Genomic DNA, 20,990 nt, shown 5'->3' with positions numbered 1-20,990 from the left:
TTTCTATTCCCCCCTTTTTGCTCCTAAGGAGGGGGTTTGTTTTGGGGGGTTGGGGGAAGAGAGCGCAGCAAAGCTTAGCTGAAGATTCTGGAGTTTTATAGCTCATTCCAGCTAGTGGCCTCTCTCTGCCAGTTGAATTAATTTGATACTATTTTTGAAAGTCAGTGTTTCTAAGGGAGACCTAATGACGCAATGACGTCAATGCAGGTCAATAGCACACACTGGAGGAACTGACTGTGCTATCGGGAGCCAAGGGCTGGGAGCCTTTTCCAAGACACACACACACACCAGCTATTGCACATACACACATACACACACAATTTTGCAAATAATAATGATGATAATACTAATAATCCCCGAGTGGGGCGTTGAGCAGTGTGTATATATGCCCCCCATATAGTCATTATGAATATGCCCCCCCAACAATTAAAAGCAATGATGCTTGCTTGCTTTTTGCACGCACCTACACCCCCCTTTAAAAAAAACTCTTTTAAAACTGGGATCAGACGCACTGCAGTGCAAAAAAACAAACAAAAACATCCCTCTTTTACCTGTCAAAGCAGCGTTATTGATACACACACACACATTTGGCTTGTGAATGCAATGCACACACAGCATTAGGAGCCTATAAATAGAGCTCGCGAAGGTGCGTGCATTGGCAATTTACTCCCCAAACGGTCGCGCGGGGGGGGGGGCGGAGGAAGGGAGGGAGGCTTGCGAACGTGGGTGGTGAGTTATTCTGCTCTGATCAGTTACTCAGGAGGTGCCTGGATTGGTGGTGTGGGGGTGGATGCGTGGGTGGGAGGGTGAGTGGGAGGGGGGGTTTGCTTCTCTCTGTCTCCAAGTCAGGCAGAGAACACGAACTGATTTTTTTAGGGTTGGTTTTTTTTTGGTGGGTTTTTTTTTTTTTTTTTTTGCCTTTCTCCTGGAAGAGTACAGAGACACACATTTCGCGAAATCTACACAGCCTTTTGCTAGGGTGCACACACCGCTCCAAACGCTGGAGTTTTTATTTATGTAATCTCCCCCCACACCCTTTTCTTCCCTTCGCAGTCTTCTCGCCAAAAAATTCCCTAGAAAACCAGCTTCTAAGGCGTGTGGGGAGGAAATCGGTTGTGTGTGGGGCTTCCCCCCTTTTTTTCTTTTTAGGTGGGGGGTGTTGTTGTTTCATTTGATTTCTATTTCATTGTTTTGGTGGTTGTTCTTTTCTTTGGCTTTTCCGAAATGCTTTTTGTTTTGTTTATTTTGACACCCACCCAACCCCCCTCTTTCGCACACATAAGTGGAGAAGATGTGGCAAGGTAGGTCTCTCTGCACTCTGTCTCGCTCCCTCTGTGTCTCTGTTGTGTTTGTGTGTGGTGTGTGCACTTGTGCTTTTGCTTTTTGCAAAGTTTTCTGATTTCAGTTGCCGGATGCTTTTGCAAAGAGCAGACTTTGCTGATTTGCTGTTGCTGACTGCCTTTTGGAAAGCTGCACGATGCATTGGCCAGAAAACCCTCCCTTTAGGAAAGCAACAAGGAGGGGAAAGTTCTCTAGACTGCCATGGGTTGTATTTGCAGTGTGTTGAATTGTGTTTTTTGCAAGGGGAGAAATTAAAAGCGGTGGGGTGGGGGAGCATGCCACCTTGGGAGGATAAAGGTGATAGATCTCCCTGCCCAATCTTTTTAAAAAGCCCTGTCAAAATTGGGGAGAGGGAATACATATACATGAATGAAGTTTCCACCCATCTGGGGCAGACCTTGCTGGTCTCAGTTTGCTATACTGGGGCAAAGGGGAGAAGTGCTTTATTAATGAATGAAATACTGATTACATAAAAGCTGTGCAATGTTGCTGCAGAATCAGGGCAAAGGTAAGGAAAGAAAGATATTTTGGGGGCATAGAGGGATTAGCCAGCAAACTCTCAGATGGACTATATAGAGGCAGAATGAGATGTGGGTCTATAGGGAGAGGAAACCAGGACTCCAAGAGTCTTCTTTGATGCAAGAGTGAGAAACTGCCACAGTCTCCAACCACCTGTAGAGGGAAATCTTTATACACAATAATTCCCCCTCCCTCATAGCGGTGTCTAGAAGAAAATGAAAGAGAACATCCAATTCCAAACTTTGGTGGGAATGCAAGAGCCAGATTTATTCAGGGGTGTCTGCAAATTGCCCATACTCTTTTTGGCAATTCTCTGTTGGCTCACAGGAAGCCAATGGGAAACAACACACCGATCCTTTGGCACCCACTCGGGCTGTCTTCAGTGCCGTTCCTCTTGAAGAAGTGAATAGCAACAGATGTCTTGCCCGAGAAGTTCTGATTTATCGTTCATTTCAAGGTGCTTTCAGGATAGTGGCTATTCCAAGCCTGTGTTTTTGTTCTTTGCAAAGTCAGCCCTAGAAATTAGTAGCTATCACGACTGCAGTCCTGAGCATACTTTAAACTAGGGTGCAAGTCCCACTGAACTCATCTGGCACATACTTGTGAGTTAGCATGGTTAGGGGCACATGGCACTCTGTCCAGGAGAATGGGGAAGATCCTGGTTTTTGACCACCCCTTTGCCCCAGGGAGAATTTGGTTCAACTCCAGGTTGATTATGAACAGGGAGTCGGGAAGGAAGAGAGAGATAGCAAGCAAGAGAGATTTTACTGCTACTTGTGGTGTTGACGCTACAACATCTTTTAACTCTGCTTACAGTGACCCTGATTCTGACAGTTGTGTGTACACTGGGAGCTGCTTCATTAGAATCCCATGTAGAACAAACTGTGGATTCAGGGACAGGAGCTGCAGAGTGGAAGGCTACCATCGCATAGTGGTAGACTGAATATTTCAGCTTACGCCTGAAAAAGACTCGGAGAGCTGGGAGTCTTAAACCTAAAGTTCATGTTTATGGCACTGTAGGATGGAAGAGCAACAGTATACAGACCTACGGTGGTGAACCCAACATTGTAGTCAAAAGACCGGTGCCTCAGTCGTGCTGTGACGTCAAAGGCTGTAACGTGCCTAGCTTTAGTCAAGGCTTTCAGTCCTCTTTGGAGTCTTGCTATCAGGGCCGATCACATATTTCTCTTGATTTGCAATGATGCATGGACTGCGCTTTAGGTTATAAACTACCAAACACCCCTCAAGTCACAATGCTAATTTAAGTACCCTTTGGTTTCTATGCCTTATCTTATATAGCCATTTATGTCCTGAAATGGATACATGCAGGCTAAGCCACAATATCCCTCGCATCAGCAGTCAGATTCACTGTAGAACGTAAAGTCTACAATAGTCATCTCTGGCTGTTTTGAGTGGTTTAATGAATGGTGGCAAAGGGCAGAACAATGGTTGATTTCCCCCTGCTCTCTTCATTGTTGCACCAGGTGGCTTCAGTCATTACGTGCCATAAGACTTCTTCATAAGGCTTGGTGCCACTAGTTGGACAGCTGTTGCTTCTGTTAAATTGTTGATCTTCTCAGACCTACCAGAAGTGGTCCACCCTCCTGCCCTGCCACCTCACCTGGGGGCTTCAAATCGGAAAACACAAAACCAAATCCAAGTTTACATGAAACTTCCTGATTTGTCAATCAAATTCTGCTCTGGGCAACTCATTTTTGCCGTATCCACAGTTAGACAATTAGACGATGCTGTCTCTAGTGAGCTATGGTTCTGCTTCTTGGGTCTCAAGCTGAATGAAACCATAATGGGTCAATGGCATAACATTTTAGGGCAGCCCTAGGTGATGGGAGCCTTTCTTAACAGGAACAATTTACGAGCTCTTTTCATGGACGCTCTTAGTTGCAAACCTGGACACAGCTATGCCTGTATCAGTCCCATTCAACTTAATTGGGCTTATGTACAGTGGAGAATTGAAGCCATGAAGAGGAAACTGATGCATTTGGTCCATGTTACTGACAATGAAGTGATTGACTGGTAGCCATGGAATAAACCCGGAATCAAAAGAGTATGAACATATAAGGGACCGTTTTGCAAAGGTGAAAACATACTTCACTTTAGTGCAGAAGAACAGAAATAGAGAATGGTGCTCAATCTGACCAAAAGAAGAAGAAGAAAGAAAATACATGGATTAGTAAAGGGTGCTGGGAGCACTTGAGATTTTAGAAAAGAAAATGAGGTAGCTACAATGGGTCATATTGGTCGTGATGTACAGAACTCTGGCTTTTCACACACATTTGCTAAAAATAGCCGACAGAGTGGCATCTGATGGAAAGACCTGCTGGCTAAACATTATATCCGTATGTACAATTATGCATCACTACAATACAATAAACCAACCATCTCTTCTATAGGTGAATAATAGTTTACCCCTTTCACAGCTGGTAGTGTACTATCACAAGAAGAGTCTTTTAGTTTTTTTACTGCAAATTCCAAAAAGCAGAGCTTAACTCGTTAAACTTTTTCTCTTTCATATTTGAAATATAAACATGAATAATCTAATGATAAATAACTAGGAAACTGTTACAATGCAAAGTGGATAATATAGTGAACCTTTCATTTAAACATATAATAACACCGTGTAGATATTTCAGGCTGCAACCCTACACTTACCAGAAAGTAAGCCTCATTGAACTCAGTGGGACTTAGTTCTAAGTAGGAATGCATGTTAATATATGAAAATAAAATTATATTGTTGGCATCTGGATGTACACCCCAAAGGTAGGTAACCTACCCACACATTGTTTCTGCTTTCATATACCTCACCGAATGATGACAATTACAGCTATTCCTAAGAAAATTCATTATTCAGCAATTCCTCCAATACTTTATGGCTGCCAGGCCACTGTTAACTTAGAAACAAGTGATTTAAACCCACCGAGGAGCCAAAAACCCAGAAAAAGTTCTATACACTTACTTGGGTATATGACATCTTACTTTTCTTTGAGTCTGTTTTTGGATTTCCATAAGCCATATGAAAGACATGGCAGGTCTATGATGAACCACAGTCCAGCACCTACGATTTGGAACACATCTTTCTACTGTCCCACATTGGCATGGGCAGTCTTTGTTCGGCAGCCCTGCCTGTTCTCGGACTATTCAGAGTTTAAGGAAAGTGGGTGTGAAAAATAAGAAGAAATGAAAAATGAAAAATATAGGGTTGGATGTCCAGCACAACAAAGGATAGTGTAAAATTATAGCTGAGAACATGGCATCTGGTGGCTACCCTAGTATACATCATGGACACACACACACGCAAAACCAAATGAAGAGGAGGATGTCATGCTCTCTGAGTATAACTGAACATTTTTGTTCAAGGCTTGATGCTGTGATAGACAGGTAATGCCTCTTCTAACAGCACAGCACATTTTTAAAGGCCAGACCACACAATAATACAACTACCATATTTCTATTTATGCCATGTCCATTCTTTCATCAGCTGATGACTTCTGTCCTAGTCACTGACACTCCCCTAATTTTTGGTACATCAGCATTTGCTGCTGCTGCATCACTATGACTAGAGGTAGAAGCTTAAAGTTACTGCCTAGCTCACTGGAAATAACTGGTATGGTGCAGGAGCCGTGCTCCCTCATCAAGGCTTTGTCACCAGTTGCTGTATGTCCAATATGACACTGCCTATAAGCCACAGTGAGGCTTGGGCCTGATATTTTACTTACTTATTATCTATAAAATTATAGGCCGCCTTCTGGGGACTAACCCTCTCAATATTCCTTACATGTCATAAAAACACAATGCAGATTCTAATTACCAAGGCAGCAGTATTAACTATCATTTTAAATGCACAGGTCAGTTAAGACTGATAATAAATATCTCAGAAGAAATAAAAAAGCTATGCATTCTAATATAATCCTCTGAAATAAGGCCTTATGAGAAGGCAACCCACAATAAATGGGTTTTTAAAACCTTTTTAAAGTTTGCCTTTTTAAGGGCATCTGCACCACTTGGCAGGCAGGAATACATAATCTGAAGGCCACTACAGATTGCCTTGGACAAGCCATCAGTGCTCAGATCTGGTTTTCCTGGTGTAAATTAGGAAAGATATGCGTTCATAGAACATGAGTTCACAGGAACATGAAATGGATTATATACTTTTCATTGAACCAGTTAATGTTCAAATGACTGGATGTGAGAATTGAATTTACACCAAACCATTCAGAAATGAATATTCAAAGCAAACTTAATACATACACTGACTAGCATGCTATATCACCAGGTTGGGGAACATTAGGCCAGTGAAACTACTAAGCCACCTTTCTTAAAAATACCCATCTTCATAAAAATAACCCTAACCCTAATAATTGCACTGATATCTACTAATTAAAGGGTCTACCAAGGGTCATAGATATTGTTGTCCATCCAAGCAGCTTTTCTGCAGATGAAACTCATTCATTGTTTTCTGCCAGGTGGACAACCCTACTGCCATTTCCTTTTTCTCCCCAAACACACATCATTCACTACTATGACTAAAGATTTTGGTCCACGTAATACAGAATTAGATACCTAGATTGAACTGCTGTTTTATGTCCAGGGCAATTTAGACAACAATTCTGATAGTATGTATAAGCAGGCACATAGATTCATTGTTTCAGTGCCAGTACAAACGATGGGATCATAGAATTTTAGAGCTGGAAGGGACCCTGAGGGCTACCTTGTCTAACTCCCTGCAATGCAGGAATCTCAACAAAAGCATCCATGGCAGATGGCCATCCAACCTCTGCTTAAAAGCCTCCAAGATATATCCTATCTTTCAGCACAAGGTGTCCAAGGCAGCTAACAATAAAAATATACAAATAGAATATGAAAGCAAATACTGGAAAAATAATAAAAACAACAAAAAACCAAAGAAAGAGCAGGTGAAAACATCAAAGCAATTAAAAACAACCATGAAGTCTAAATTCTCATTTAACTATGAGTAACCAGCTGAAGAGTTGAAATATTTGACTGATGGTCAAGGGCTGTGTCCTGCTTAATATTTTATCAAATACATTATGGCTACTTGACTGGTAATGACAATAGATCATTCCTCTACTTGCTGTCAACAACAAAAATATATGGAGGTTTTTGCCAGGTTTCACTTAAAAAATAAATAAATTACTACTTATTTTCAGTCAAGAATTCCCTGACTGAAATCTACCCATAAAATCTTTTTATGGATCTTTCTTAAAAGTCTTCATTGAAGAAGAGTTTGTCTAGACTTCTCCATTCCTCACACCCCATCACATCCATTGTTGCTGGATATAGAAAATGGTACCAAATACCGTTATGCTATGTTGGAAATTGAAAAAGAATGGTGCTCAAGAAGGCCTTAACACTTAACAAATTTCATATTTACATATACTAAAGAAGCAGTTATGTTATTCTCAGTGTCTCTACAGCACTGATAGTTAAATTTCTTGCCTTCAAGGAACCCTTTTGAAAGGAATCTTGTCACCTTCCAGATGTTGTACTGCAACACCCACCACGCTGACCATTGGCCATACTGGCTGTAGATGATGGGAGTTTGTTTATTTCATAAAATTAATATACCACTTGAGAAAAAATAACCCTCAATGCAATTTGCAGAAACAATAAAATTATCACTAAAAAATTACAACCATGATTTAAAACATACAGAAAGTTAAAACCACAATAGAATAGACTAGATCAAATAAAATTTCATACAAACTTCCTAAACATCTAGGTAGGCTTGTCTAAATAAGAGCTGGAGTCCAACTGCATCTGGAAGACTACTAGTTCTCCACCTTTGTTCTAGAGTAATAGGCTGCAACTTTATATGCTCCAACATTTATCCGGTGAAAACAGGGACGTCCCATTCTGTGGTGATAATTTTACTATTTATACCCCACACATTTTACTGGGTTGCCCAGCTTCCATCATCCATAAAAACATAATAAGACATTAAACATAAAAAACACTTCCCTCTACAGGATTACCTTCAGATGGCTCATGGGTTGGATAACTCCATACCCTCTAACATTTTTCCAATGAAAATAGGGACATCTTAAGGAAAAGTGGGACATTCCGGGATCAAATCGGAAACCAGGATGGCTTCTCTAAATCAGGGGCGTCCCTGGAAAATAGGGACACTTGGAGGGTCTGCAACTTAAGTTCAGACCTAGGACTCACCCTTAGCCCAAACATGCATAATGAAACCTGCTTCTTAATTGGTTTTTCCATGAATATGCATGGTTGTAGTGATGCTACCCAGTTGTGAGTCCTGTGCTGTACTTTATTTGAGTACTGTTCAGCCTGCCATTAAGCATTGTGAATGGAAGCTAAGGCCATAAACATTCCCAACACATCCCTGTGAATGAATGTTGCAGGAGGAAAAGACTGGGGATAGAGGTCAATATATCTTTTTGGGAAATTTGTCTGCTGCTATTGATCTTCACGTTGTGGAACCCCTGATAAGTTTTTGAGGAACCTAACAGTTTTGAAAACCAGCATTTTACATTTTACATTTCTTGTGAAATAATGACATTCTAAGCTTTCTTAACTAGGCATGGTGAAAAGTTTAATTCAGTCTGCATTTTAAAGCAAACTGACCTCATCTGCCTCTCTTGGATTCGAATGTAATTATGCTTCATGTTCCACACTTTTGCAGTATGGTTATCAGTTCAAAATAAAAATAAAAATGCATAAAAATAAGTAGGATAAAATAGTTTAGTAGAGCATAAAATGCATTTTAAAACATATCTTGTAATAAAATATGTATTTAGACACAAGTATTTATATAGATTTTTATTTTTTATTTTTTTAAAAAGCAGATTTGTGTGGAAATGGGGTAGAATGGACTTACGAATAAACATGTGCAAAAATCGACATGAATCGGAAACAGTCTCATCCATCTATCCCTATTCATAACCCATGTTCATGGCTCTAAGAGCATTTCTAGGCAAATATCCATTCAAAATGCCTTATAATCAAAAACAACAAAAGATAAAAAGATCAGTGATACAAAAATTTAAAACTTAAATCTACAACTCAGCAGCAATCCACATTTTTTTTTAAAAAACTGCATCAGAAAAAACATAGATCAACCAGATCATCAACCCAGATAATAAGGATCATGGCTAGAAGTTTAACTGAACCAAAGATAGGTCTTTAGAGCCTCCCAAGAAGCCTGAATTATAGGCATTTGACACGGGTCCAGCAGCATGGAATTCTGCAGCAGCAGGACCATCATAGAGAAATATCCACTTTACTAACTAAGATAGCTAAACACTGTCACATTCCAGCAGCTTCAGAAATTGGAAGAAAGTTCCACTGTTTAACATGACTTACTTTCCCTAAGTTAGGACTGCATTCTACAGTAGTGTTGACACCCAAGAACAGAGAGGCAAAAAGGATGGATGCCATGCTATCTTAACCTTGGTCAAATAACCATAACAAAACTTAAACGGATACATCAAAGACCAATGATAGTGCCAGAAAATAAAGCTAAGGGTTGATTTTGAAGAATTTCATTGAGAACATCCTCCACAGAGCATTGCAGGTGGATGGGTCCTTTATGTGAGTCTTTCACATTATTTTCTCATTTGTCCTGTGTTTGTCTTTTACTTTTAAATATTTTGATACTGTGGCTTGGATCTCTAAGAAACTCTGCCTTGCAAATGCTTCATCTTCTGTTTATACACTTGTCGTAAGAACGTAAGTAAGAAGAGCTCTGCTGGATCAGACCAAAGGCTTATTTAGTTCAGCATTCTGCTTTTCGCAGTGGCCAGCCAGTTGACTATGGAAGGCCCATAAGCAGTACATAATGATAACAATCCCTTCCTACTGCGGTTCTCCAAGCCACCTTCCTCCAGTGATAAACAAAATCATGCTCTTGACACTGAAAGGTATACGAGTTTTGTTTAAATGGAAAAGTCAGTGCTAAATCTTGTATCCCAATCCACACCCAATTTACTTGGAATAAAGTTTCATTTATCCAAAGGGACTTATTGTCCTTAGGATTAGAGTGCTAGGTAAGTGAAGCAGAATCCCAGCAGACAGGTTTGCATGTATTAGGGAGTGTTCTGTGGGTATTATATAGTCTACCTATTGTTGATACAGTCACTTATTTCATAGAATCATAGAGTTGGAAGAGACCACAAGGGCCATTGAGTCCAACCCCCTGCCAAGCAGGAAACACCATCAGAGCACTCCTGACATATGGTTGTCAAGCCTCTGCTTAAAGACCTCCAAAGAAGGAGACTCCACCACACTCCTTGGCAGCAAATTCCACTGTTGAACAGCTCTTACTGTCAGGAAGTTCTTCCTAATGTTTAGGTGGAATCTTCTTTCTTGTAGTTTGGATCCATTGCTCCGTGTCCGCTTCTCTGGAGCAGCAGAAAACAACCTTTCTCCCTCCTCTATGTGACATCCTTTTATATATATGAACATGGCTATCATATCACCCTTTAACCTCCTCTTCTCCAGGCTAAACATGCCCAGCTCCCTTAGCCGTTCCTCATAAGGCATCGTTTCCAGGCCTTTGACCATTTTGGTTGCCCTCCTCTGGACACGTTCCAGTTTGTCAGTGTCCTTCTTGAACTGTGGTGCCCAGAACTGGACACAGTACTCCAGGTGAGGTCTGATCGGAGCAGAATACAGTGGCACTATTACTTCCCTTGATCTAGATGCTATACTCCTATTGATGAGGCCCAGAATTGCATTGGCTTTTTTAGCTGCCGCGTCACACTGTTGGCTCATGTCAAGTTTGTGGTCAAACAAGACTCCTAGATCCTTTTCACATGTACTGCTCTCAAGCCAGGTGTCACCCACTTATTTAGTTCTGCTTTATACGGCAGAGATTGGTCTTAATGCTGTCAGTGCTTAAAAGATCATGCTTATTCACAATTAAAATTTAGAATCTAATGAACTGTAGAAATTTTTTATTTGTTTCTCCATCCTCCACCAGAAAGTATCACAGTCTTCACTACGTATACTGTTAAGGCTGATTAATTTTGATTTCTATATTGATTCATAGGAACTTCCATCTCATACTCTGAATCTTTTGGTTGTGGGATAGTGCTAGAAAGAATGACTTACTTGCTCAACAATTGTGCAGATAAATGGTAATATGTTGGGCAAAACAACCATGCCTTTAATAGTATATTCATAATACTCCTGTAGAGCTTAACAATTTGCAATGAGAAGTGAATAGATAAATCCATGAAGCTGGCTTATACTGCCAGGTCAGTGTTGCAAACTGTCCTGTATTGTTTCCTCTGACTAGCATCAGGGTATCAGGGATGATTTCCAGTCCTGCATCTGAATTCCTTTAATTGGATTTGCCAGGGTCAGAACCTGGATTCTTACACATACAAAGTACAAGTTTTATGACTGATGAGCACCACTTTATAAATCAATTAAATGGCACTGGGAGTACAGTGGTACCTCAGGTTACAAACACCTCAGGTTACAAACACTTCGGGTTACAGACTCCGCTAACCCGGAAGTAGTACCTTGGGTTAAGAACTTTACCTCAGGATGAGAACAGAAATCATGCGGCGGCGACGGGATGCCCCATTAGCTAAAGTGGTACCTCAGGTTGAGAACGGTTTCAGGTTAAGAACGGACCTCCGGAACGAATTAAGTTCGTAACCAGAGGTACCACTGCACTGTACAGTTTCCTCCTTCCTTCCTTTGGCAATCACTCGTAGCCGAGTAAGATGTATAGTATGCTATTCTGAGAAGGAACTGTAACTGGTTCAGCTAATCCTGCTCTTGTAACTCTACATTCCTCATTTCTTTCTCAGCCATGCCTTCAATGGACTGCACAGCCTTCCTCAGTCTGATGTCCTTCAGATGTTTTGACTCCAATTTCCATCATCCCCAGCTGGCATGACTAATGGGATGGGATGATGGGAGTTGCAGTCCAAAACTTCTGGAGGGCATACAATTAGGGAAGGCTAGACTACAGAAATCCTTCCTATCCCCTCATGCATTTTTTCACTCTACTGAACAGCAACTATATATTGATTTGTATTCAGTGCTAGTCCTACTCAGAGTAGACCCACTAGAATTAATAGGACTAGCATTGGTGATGATCCATTTTCTGAAGGTAAATTTACTCCTCCGAACTAAGTAACGCTAAGACATTTCTGAATATTTTAAATATTGTCCATGGTTTGGTTGGTTATTATTTATGCATATTCCTTCCTTTGAATTTATATATTTACAGTTTTGGAAACAAGGGTGCCTTCCATTAACTGCCTCTCTGCTTTTCTTACTCCAAAGACTTGGAAGCAAATCTACAACTTTTACCTATCTTTTATACTTATACCTTCATCAGTATACAATTTTCTCAAGACCATGGCCAGAGGTTTGTTCATTATAAGGGCCATGGATCTTGTATGTAGGAAGTTCAGTGTACATCAAATGTCAGCAACAACTGTAGTAAAAAGAAAAAGAACAATCCAAGGTGAATTCACTATCAATATATTTGAAATACAAGGTTTTGGTTATTGTTTTCTTGATGAGAAATTAAAGTGTTGTCACTTCTTTCAATAGTGTGCTCTCTTCTTGATTTCATTATGCTGATCGCTTTATTTTCTAAATTCCAATTACTTTTCACTCCTTGCAATATCTTCATGGGTTTAGAAAGGGCACGATTTGAGACAAAGTTTGCAAGGGCTCAATCCCACCTGCGGTGTATTTTTGAATATCTCGACTAGGCCCAAAACAAGTGAATTACTATTTAAAAGATATGTTGCTCTGATCCTGTGCAGAATGCACTGCCTTCAACACTGGACAGTCATATAGCTAAAGAAACGGTGCTTCCATGATTTGTATTATTGGAAATTCAAAGGCCATTGGTCCATCTTGCCACTATTATTTACTCTGAACAGCAGCAGGTCCCCAAGGTCTCAGTCAGACTTTTATCCAGCCCTACTATTTAATATCCCTGTATTAATAATATATATATAATATTAAAATTATTTAATTACAATAAATATAGAAATTAATTCATCTTATCAGATACAAAATACAGCAGATGATGTAATATGTTGGGTTATCCTTAAATGTTAAAACTGGCTGTAGATTATTGATGAAACACAATTTTTGCACATATGTAATGATGACATTGACGTGCAATGTCTGATCCACTTTCTTGGGGAGAAGGCCTGGATTTTCTACTCTATTCAAACTCTATTAACAGAAGCCATATCTATTAATAACAACTATAACAGCATTTGGCCTTCTGTCATGTGGGTTTTTCCATTTCCAGTGTAACGTACGTTCTCTCAAACCAGTATTTGAAGGGATGGTTTTCAAAGTTTTTTCCTGCCTTTATATTATGGTCTCACATGATAGGTAACTAATTTTAAAAGATGAAACCTATTTAGATCTGAGCAACTCATTTCTCAACTGGAAAGACTGGTGGTGAGGTCTGTTGTGCAAGGTAAGTAAAGAAAATAAGATGATAATGCTGACCCTTTGGTATTCCATAGGGTGTACACTGGATTATATCAATCACTTTCCTATAATTACAAATGGCAAAATCGTGGCCTATCTTCAGATTTGTTAACCACTCTGGAAGACTTATAGATGAAAAGCATTATTGGGGTGTTTTTAACAAACACTTACCTTTCATCTCAGGATATATGCGCTAGCACCAGTGGATCAAGAGTATATAATAATCTTCCACTAAGAAAGTGTACAATGGCAAAGTACCTCTTCAGCCCTCTGCAGTAGTAGGGCATAGACACAACTACCAAAAGTGAAAACCAACAAGGGTTCGGAAGAGACTTTGGTAAAAGGTGGACCTTTGATGTTGGTTTGGCCAAAGAAAAACAAATCTAGACATCACTCTCTCTTTTCCCTGTTCCTAAATTTCTTCTTCATCAATTCATTCTAAAATTCTGAGTGTTGATAAGAATAGCTCTCTGTGTTTCAAAGACTAAGGGAACTTAAAACCAGGTATGGCTATGTATATTCTTTAAAGCACTCTCTTTTTTCAGACTCATTATTCAAAGGACAGGGGTATGAAATGGTTGGGGGTGCTTTGATTTGTGGAGCATACCCATTAAAAAAGCTTGAACCTATTTCAGCGCCCGGGATAGCTCTAGTGGTATAATATTATTCCATTATCTGGTGGTGGCCATCACAATTCCATCTGAGTAAGAATGATAATACTCTTCAAAATGGAGGAATGAGTGGGAGGTCTGTTGATTTCATTATATCCCTGTTATCATCAAGCCTTAGTTCTCTGGAAAGCAAAAGATTGCTGATAACCATAACATATCAAATTGAAAGATAAAGTCTCCTTTTAGTGCAAATAATGATCTAGAGAAGCGAGAACAGCAGGGGTGGCTTGCTAAAAGATTCCATGCTCTCGAAACAAGCATTTCTTGAGGTTTGGTACTTTCACAGGTGATGTGTGCAGAAGGCAGCACACACCAAATGTGGACAGTTGTGTCCACTTTACCAAGTCAAAATAGTTCCTGTTAGAAAAAGCTGAGCATACTCCATCTTTCAAAAACCTTGTAGAACATGGAATAAGGAAGAGGAGTGATCTCTGAATACCCATGGCAGACCTGTTTTTAATTCAAGGAGAGAAACCCTATCATTTTATAGCCTGGCTATCTAAACTGCAAAATAATCTAGACTGCATAGCCTGATGTATCAGGGAGATGTAATTAGTTCTGTGTTAATCCTAATGTTTGCCACCAAAACAAGTCCATCTGCATTGCTACTTTCATGTTTTGTATAACAGGACCCATCAACCTATACTGGCTGGGCCATACCATAAGAGGATGGCTCTATTAACCCTGATGACTGTTAAGCTCTTTGCTGGAGAAATGAAGGCCTAGCTGGGGAATGTATGTGTGTGTCTAATGTTTGTACTAATAGTTTGTACTAATAGTTCAGTACTGGATTCAGGTAGGTAGTCGTGTTGGTCTGATGCAGTCGAAATAAATTAAAAAATTGTCCAGTAGCACCTTAGAGACCAACTAAGTTTGTTCTGGGTATAAGCTTTCGTGTGCATGCACACTTCTTCAGATACCAGGGTTTGCTTTACAGTACTGAACCCAATTCCGTACTGGGTTTACTTTAAGCTGGCCCATCCTAGGCTGTTCCCCTGCATGAATTTGCTTTTTTAGAAGCATACTCTTAATATTTCACCAAGGCCATGTAGCCTTTAAACAAAAAAAGATGACGGAAAGTTGGCTATTTGAGTCAGGCTAGCAAAAGGGAGAGTAAACTGCTGCTTTTGTTAGCTTACCATAGATTCATAATGCTTTATGGGGATTTTGTATTGATTTAATTGTTGCATGCCACCTAGGGTGCCTTCTGGCAGAGAGGTGAGTCATAATTGAAGGAGACAGACAGACTGACTGACTGACTGACTGAGCTACATGGGGACATGCAATGTCACTGCATCTGATCACAGCTGACCAAAGACAAAGAGTGCAGTATGGTGTGTTTTTAAAGCCAAACAAGTCTCCCTCATGTTAGCAACATTTTAGATGTAATCTCTTCATCTAGGTGTATGAAATACCCCAAAGTTGCTGCCTCAGTGGAAGTCGTTGGCTATGCTGGTTCTCTTGTTACTTCCACAGTGACGATGTATGGATGTTATACAATATATTGTCTACTATAAAAAAGTTGATAACAACTGGCACAGTTATATACACAGTGTGTATGTGTGTGTGCTTGTGCACAGCTGTGCATAGGGGTGTGTGTGTGGTTTAGAGTGTAAATAACTTCATGTGTCTGAGCGTCCTTTTTCATCTGGGCAGACAAAAAGTGGAGTGGACTGGTTGGAAAGAAATATCCATTTGATTGTATGGTGCAGGATGTACCTTTCAACACTCGTGGTTTCCACTCTGATCCACAGAACTTTCTGTTCCCCTTGGATGCGTATGTGCATGTGTGCGTGCTTTCTTAGTACCGTATCCCACATTTTTCATTTTTGCCCAGATGCCTCGTGTCATCCTCCCACAAACACGAGATCTTTAAATATAGCAACAGCCCATTGAGTGCTTCTTTGAAGATGCTGGGGGGGGGGGGGTGTATTAAAAAAAGAAGAAAAGGGAAGGAAATGCCCATTCTGCTTTAAAGGTCCTGATTAATCCACTTGAGGATATACCGTGGTTTTCCCTCTCCACCCACACCTATCTTTCAACCTCAGTGTTTATTTTTCCTGCCAGTGCTTGTAATCTGGGTCTTTGCAGACACATATTTGTAATGGAGATTGGGGGGGGGGATATATGTGAGGAGGAAATACCTCTCCCAAATAAACTCTAAATTTGTCAATATGACAATCTTCTTGGGGTTGATTGCTGTTTGATAGATGGGTACAGGTTTCGTGTGTGTGTGTGTGTGTGTACACCTCTGTAACATCAGATTTAGTCTTGTGCTTAGAGACCTATAGCAGTATTATGATTTTTAATTGCAATTTCATTTGTTCTTTTTGCCTCTCTCTCTCTCTCTTCCCCCTCCCCTCTAATCTGGATCATTGCTCTCTGTAGCTGATTCCGTGGGAGACCAAGCAGAGTGCGTGGGTGCAGAATATAGAAAGCCAGAGCCATAGAATCTGTTATTTGCGTCACTCTAGGAGACGGGGCTGTTTGCCTGACAAATATACAGAATTAATCCCAGCTTTATCAATATATGGCTTTTGCTACTGTAGCCAAATAAAAGAGTGAGAGGTGTGTGTGTGTTGTATATGTGTCTCTGTGTGTACAGGAGGTGGGTGCTGAACATTATTCTCTCCCCCCTCCCCAGTTTTCAGTGTGTGGGTGTGTGAGTACAAGGGAGGGGCTGTTAAAATGCTGCTACCATTCCCCTCCTGTTTGCTTGACAAATATGCAAAATCTCAGGTTTTACATCCCTTCCCCCTGCTCTGCTACATCAAAATACAAGAGATACCATAGGAGATGTCCCTGCACAATGTGCATATATAGTATGCTTTGGCTTCTTTTGCAGCTCGATTCTAGGAGATGTTTTGAAATATATTCAGCTCCCTACACAACACTCCAAAAACACCTTTGTCTCCCCTTTCCTCCTTTCTTCCCCCATGCATTGTGTGTGTGTGTGTACACACACACACGCAATGTACAAAAAGGTGCAACACACACCCCAATTGTGAGGCTTGCTAATTAACTCTTTCCCCCAGATTTGAAGTGCTTTTCTGCAAGCACAAAAGCTCCAAGCACAGACATCTTTTATGATGAACTGGAGCCTCTGAAGAGGAGAATCTGAACGTGACGTCAATAGCTGATAACTGACGCAGCCTTGCAAAGGAGTCTCAGGCTGGCTTCTTGTAGCCTGCAAGCCTTAATGGTTCTATTTTTCCCCATCTCCCTTCGTAGTGAATTACTAGAACGCAATCGCACACACACACATGCACGTTCTTTGTGTGTGTGTGTGTGTGTGTGTGTGTGTATTTATAGATTCTTTAGTCTCAAGACAAAGGATTTAAAAAAAAAACTGGGGTGGAGAAAGAAGAATGTTAAAAACAACCTTTCTTTGTGCTGTGTAATTCACTCTGCAAGATTCTCTCTTTCTCAGAAAAACAAGCAAGCTTGCTTGAATGCCACATTTGTGCATGAGGGTAAAGTAGTGCATGGCTGTTGTGTGTGCTTCTGTTTTTTGTTTTTTTACGTTTACTTTATTAAAGACACAGCAAGAACGCAGACACAACAATGCTTGCAAGGCAACAGGCAGAGAGTCATATTCAACATATCTGTGAATTGGGGGGGGGTGCAAGGTTGAGCAATAGGGCAATATGGAAAGCGATCAATATCAACCCTTTAAATTCTCTGCAACGTCGCACCTAAAACAACTCTGAATGGTGAAGGAGAAAGAAGCTGGGTGGGGGAGTTGGGGGCAGGTGGGAGACTTAATGCACATTTAATATTTTGGACGTAACGTTCCAGCGAAATGCCTTTGTGTGGATTTTTTTTTCTCCCTAGCACTTGCTAAAAATAGCATCAGGGTTTTGATCGCGTTCCAGAAATAGACAGAGAGTTGCACTTGTATATAAACGCCAGCGCGGGTGGAAGAAAACCTGGACATCACCGCAGTATATTTTTCCCAACTACTGTCTGGAAATTAATTGTTGGATTTTCCCCTCTCTCTGTCTGTACATTCTCTCCCCCCCCCCCCCGCTCGCTCCTACCACCACCACTTTCCCTTCACTCCCTACCCCCAACTCTCTTCCCCTCCCATTCCTACCAAAGGAGTTCCCGTTTGGGTAAGTAGTAATATTTCTTGTGCATGCCGCAGAGAGAGTGACGGTGAATCTTGCCTTTATTTTATGCATGCTTGGGTTTATTTTGTCTCTCTTGCTATTTTTATATTAAAGGGGGAGGGTGGAGGAAGAGGGAGGGGAGAGTGGAACATACTCGTCTGCTTAACGAATTTGGTGCATGCACGGAACCCAGACACAGGGAATTCTTGCAGAAAGGGGAATCACCCTGTCGGTAAATCTCTGAATCAATAGCAAGCTGCAACTCTCTCTCTCCCTCTCTGTCGGCGCTATTGAGTCCCTCTTTCTCGAGCTCTCAGTCTTTTTTTCCCCGGAAGGGTGGCTAGACGCAATCTAATGGCAAGGCTCCTGTGTAGCTTGAGAGAGACGGAGACCGAGACGGAGCGAGAGAGAGAGATTCTCTCTGTAGATTGCATAAAGGGATCATGGAATATGCTGACACTATCAATTTGCTCTTCCTCGCGCTCTGCTAAGAAGCCACCCAAGCGGCGCTTGCTGGGAGCTGTCCGTGGATGCGGGTGCTGAAACAGCAGCCCATTCTGCTTGTGGCTCTTTGCCTCTGCAGAAGCTCGACCTTGTTACCTTGCTCTCGCATAGGTCACCCTCACTGCACGTATGCCAGGGGAGGCGGACAGGTGGGTGGGTGAGGGGCTACGGTGAGATGGTGGGAGACAGAAGTTGTTCGTTAAATGCTGGACGCTTCCCATCTAAGTCAGGTTTTCCCATCGGGTGCGTAAAAGCGCCGCTCTGGTTAGACTTGCCTGCCCCTTTCCCGCCCGTGCGTTTGAAATAGCCCGCACCTGATGATGGTGCCTCTCAAAAGAACAGTCTATAGGTTGTTTTATTTGGACTCACCCCTTCTCCTCCCACCTCGTTTATCCCCTCCAAAATGCCCACACCTTCTGCCTATCGTGTTGTGTGTGTGTGTGTTTCTTATTGCCCTTCCTTCGCTTCCTTAGAGAGATCCTCACCAGATGAGTTGGTGGAATGACTAAAAGTGGGGTGTTGAGGATTTGTTGTGGTATGTACCGAGCAGATGCTCCATTACCTTGACGAGACAAGCATCAATCATCCTCCGGTACCTTCCTGAAGCCGGGAATGTTCTTGTTAGCCAGTGACCATGCCGATTCAGAGGCATTCTAGCTAGGCAAAAGCCATGTCATCTGAGTGCTTTGAAACAGAGACACAGCGCAACACTCACATGCATGAATCCATTTGTCTCAACAACGGGGAAAGGGTGGCTGTATTCCCAAGGGGGAGGCACTTTTAGTTGCAGCCATAAGTCAGCAAGAAGCGATGGGGGGGGGATTTAAAGCGGGTAACAGTGAAGGAAGGGGATTTAAAGAAAGCAGCAGAATCAACTGTATTTATAGTGGACCTACCACACGCAAAGCTCAGCATCACTTACGATTCTTGCAGACAATGAGAGAGATGCAGTAATGACCACCGGGAGAGCATTGTAGGATGAATATAGATAAATAGGCTTGGTCACAGCAGCCTTGGCTCATATTGCATGCAATAGCTTGGACATTTCTTGCCGCTGAGAGAACGCAAGCCTAAGAATCAATTGCTGAGCACACCACCCACTGATGTCCCTATGATGTATAGAGAAGCCATCCTTTTCTTGGGCTTTCGTGTCTGTATTTACAAATGGGTCGTCTGAAAACAAGCAAAGTGCTTCCAAACACTTTGACATACCGTTCCATATGGACATCAATGAATTATATACACACACAAACTGTGAAAGTCATTACAAGCAATCCAAAAGCTGCCGGTCCTTTCCGAGTACCCACCCTCGCGTCCCCTTCCCTCAGATCTCCCTACCCTACCCTCACTTTTGCCAGATCGTCCTCGCACATCTCCTGGCACAATGCATAAGATTACCCTTAACTGGATCCTATTAAATAATTCAATGGTGGCGGTGTAATTTTGGTTGCAAACTGCACGGATTTCCAAGTCGTGACTGTAAAAGTGAGTAATGTGTGCTGGCTGCGTCATGGCTCCAGTCACAGATGGTTCCAAACTGAGGAGGAATCGTGACTTCGACTTGAGACGTCCCCTCTACATGAAAAGACCATCCAATCAAAACGGCGTCAGGGGGGCATCTGGACTCCTCCGAGGCTTGCTTGCTTGCTTTTTTGCTTCCTGATCCGCATGTGTGTGTTTCAGATACTATATATATATATATATATATATATATATATATATATATATATATTCACACACACACTACACACACACCTATCTGCAACAAGTTGCAGGAGGAGGAGGCCGGAGAGGAAGGGGTTAATCCTAGGAAAATTTTCTGCACTTAGCAAGATCGTGACCCTCCCACACACTACAGTAGTTTATACATGCCTGGGAGGAAGGGAAGCTTTGCCACGAGTTTCCTTTAAAAACAAAAGGGGGGGAGAGGGGGGAAAACCCACCCCAAAACCCCACACACGCACAGGCACACATACTCTGGGGGAGATGCTGCTTCCTGCACCTCCAAGCAAGGATCCTATCCTACTCAATGGCTGCTTGAGCGCCTGGCAAGCAAGGTAAGTGAAGGGGGGAAAGGGGAGGGGGCTTACAACTTTGTTGTCCTTCCTCCGCTCCTCGCTCCCCATGTCTGCGAGAGGTGCCAGTCTCAAGCAAAGCAAGTTGGGAGCGAATCCGTAGCAGCAACAGCAGTACTTGAAGGGAAAGAGGAAGCAGGTAGGGCTCAGTAGGAGCTTGCATCTCGACGAGGCTGCGCTGCTGCTGCTGCTGCTGCTGCTGCTGCTGCCGGAGGGCTGGTGATGCTGCTGCTGCTGCTGCCGCCGCTGCTTCTCGGGGTGGATTTGCTTGGGGGGAAAGGCAGCGG

General features: G+C 41.9%; 1 long non-coding RNA gene across 2 annotated transcripts in view; it reads left to right on the top strand.

Annotated features, from left to right (window-relative positions):
* Positions 1–1,201: 1,201 nt before the first annotated feature.
* LOC308475335 overlaps positions 1,202–20,990 on the top strand; it is a 106,994-nt gene continuing 87,205 nt past the window's right edge. For both annotated transcript variants that reach the window (XR_013985117.1, XR_013985120.1), the window contains exons 1-2: positions 1,202–1,301; positions 18,114–18,127. This is a non-coding gene — a long non-coding RNA (uncharacterized lncRNA). The remainder of the gene's footprint in view (positions 1,302–18,113; positions 18,128–20,990) is intronic.

The sequence above is a fragment of the Podarcis pityusensis genome, assembly GCF_964106645.2.
Source record: "Podarcis pityusensis genome assembly, chromosome: 1".
NCBI classification, from domain to species: domain Eukaryota; kingdom Metazoa; phylum Chordata; class Lepidosauria; order Squamata; family Lacertidae; genus Podarcis; species Podarcis pityusensis.
Note: the sequence above shows the minus strand (reverse complement) of the source record. Positions and strands in the feature narration are given on the sequence as shown.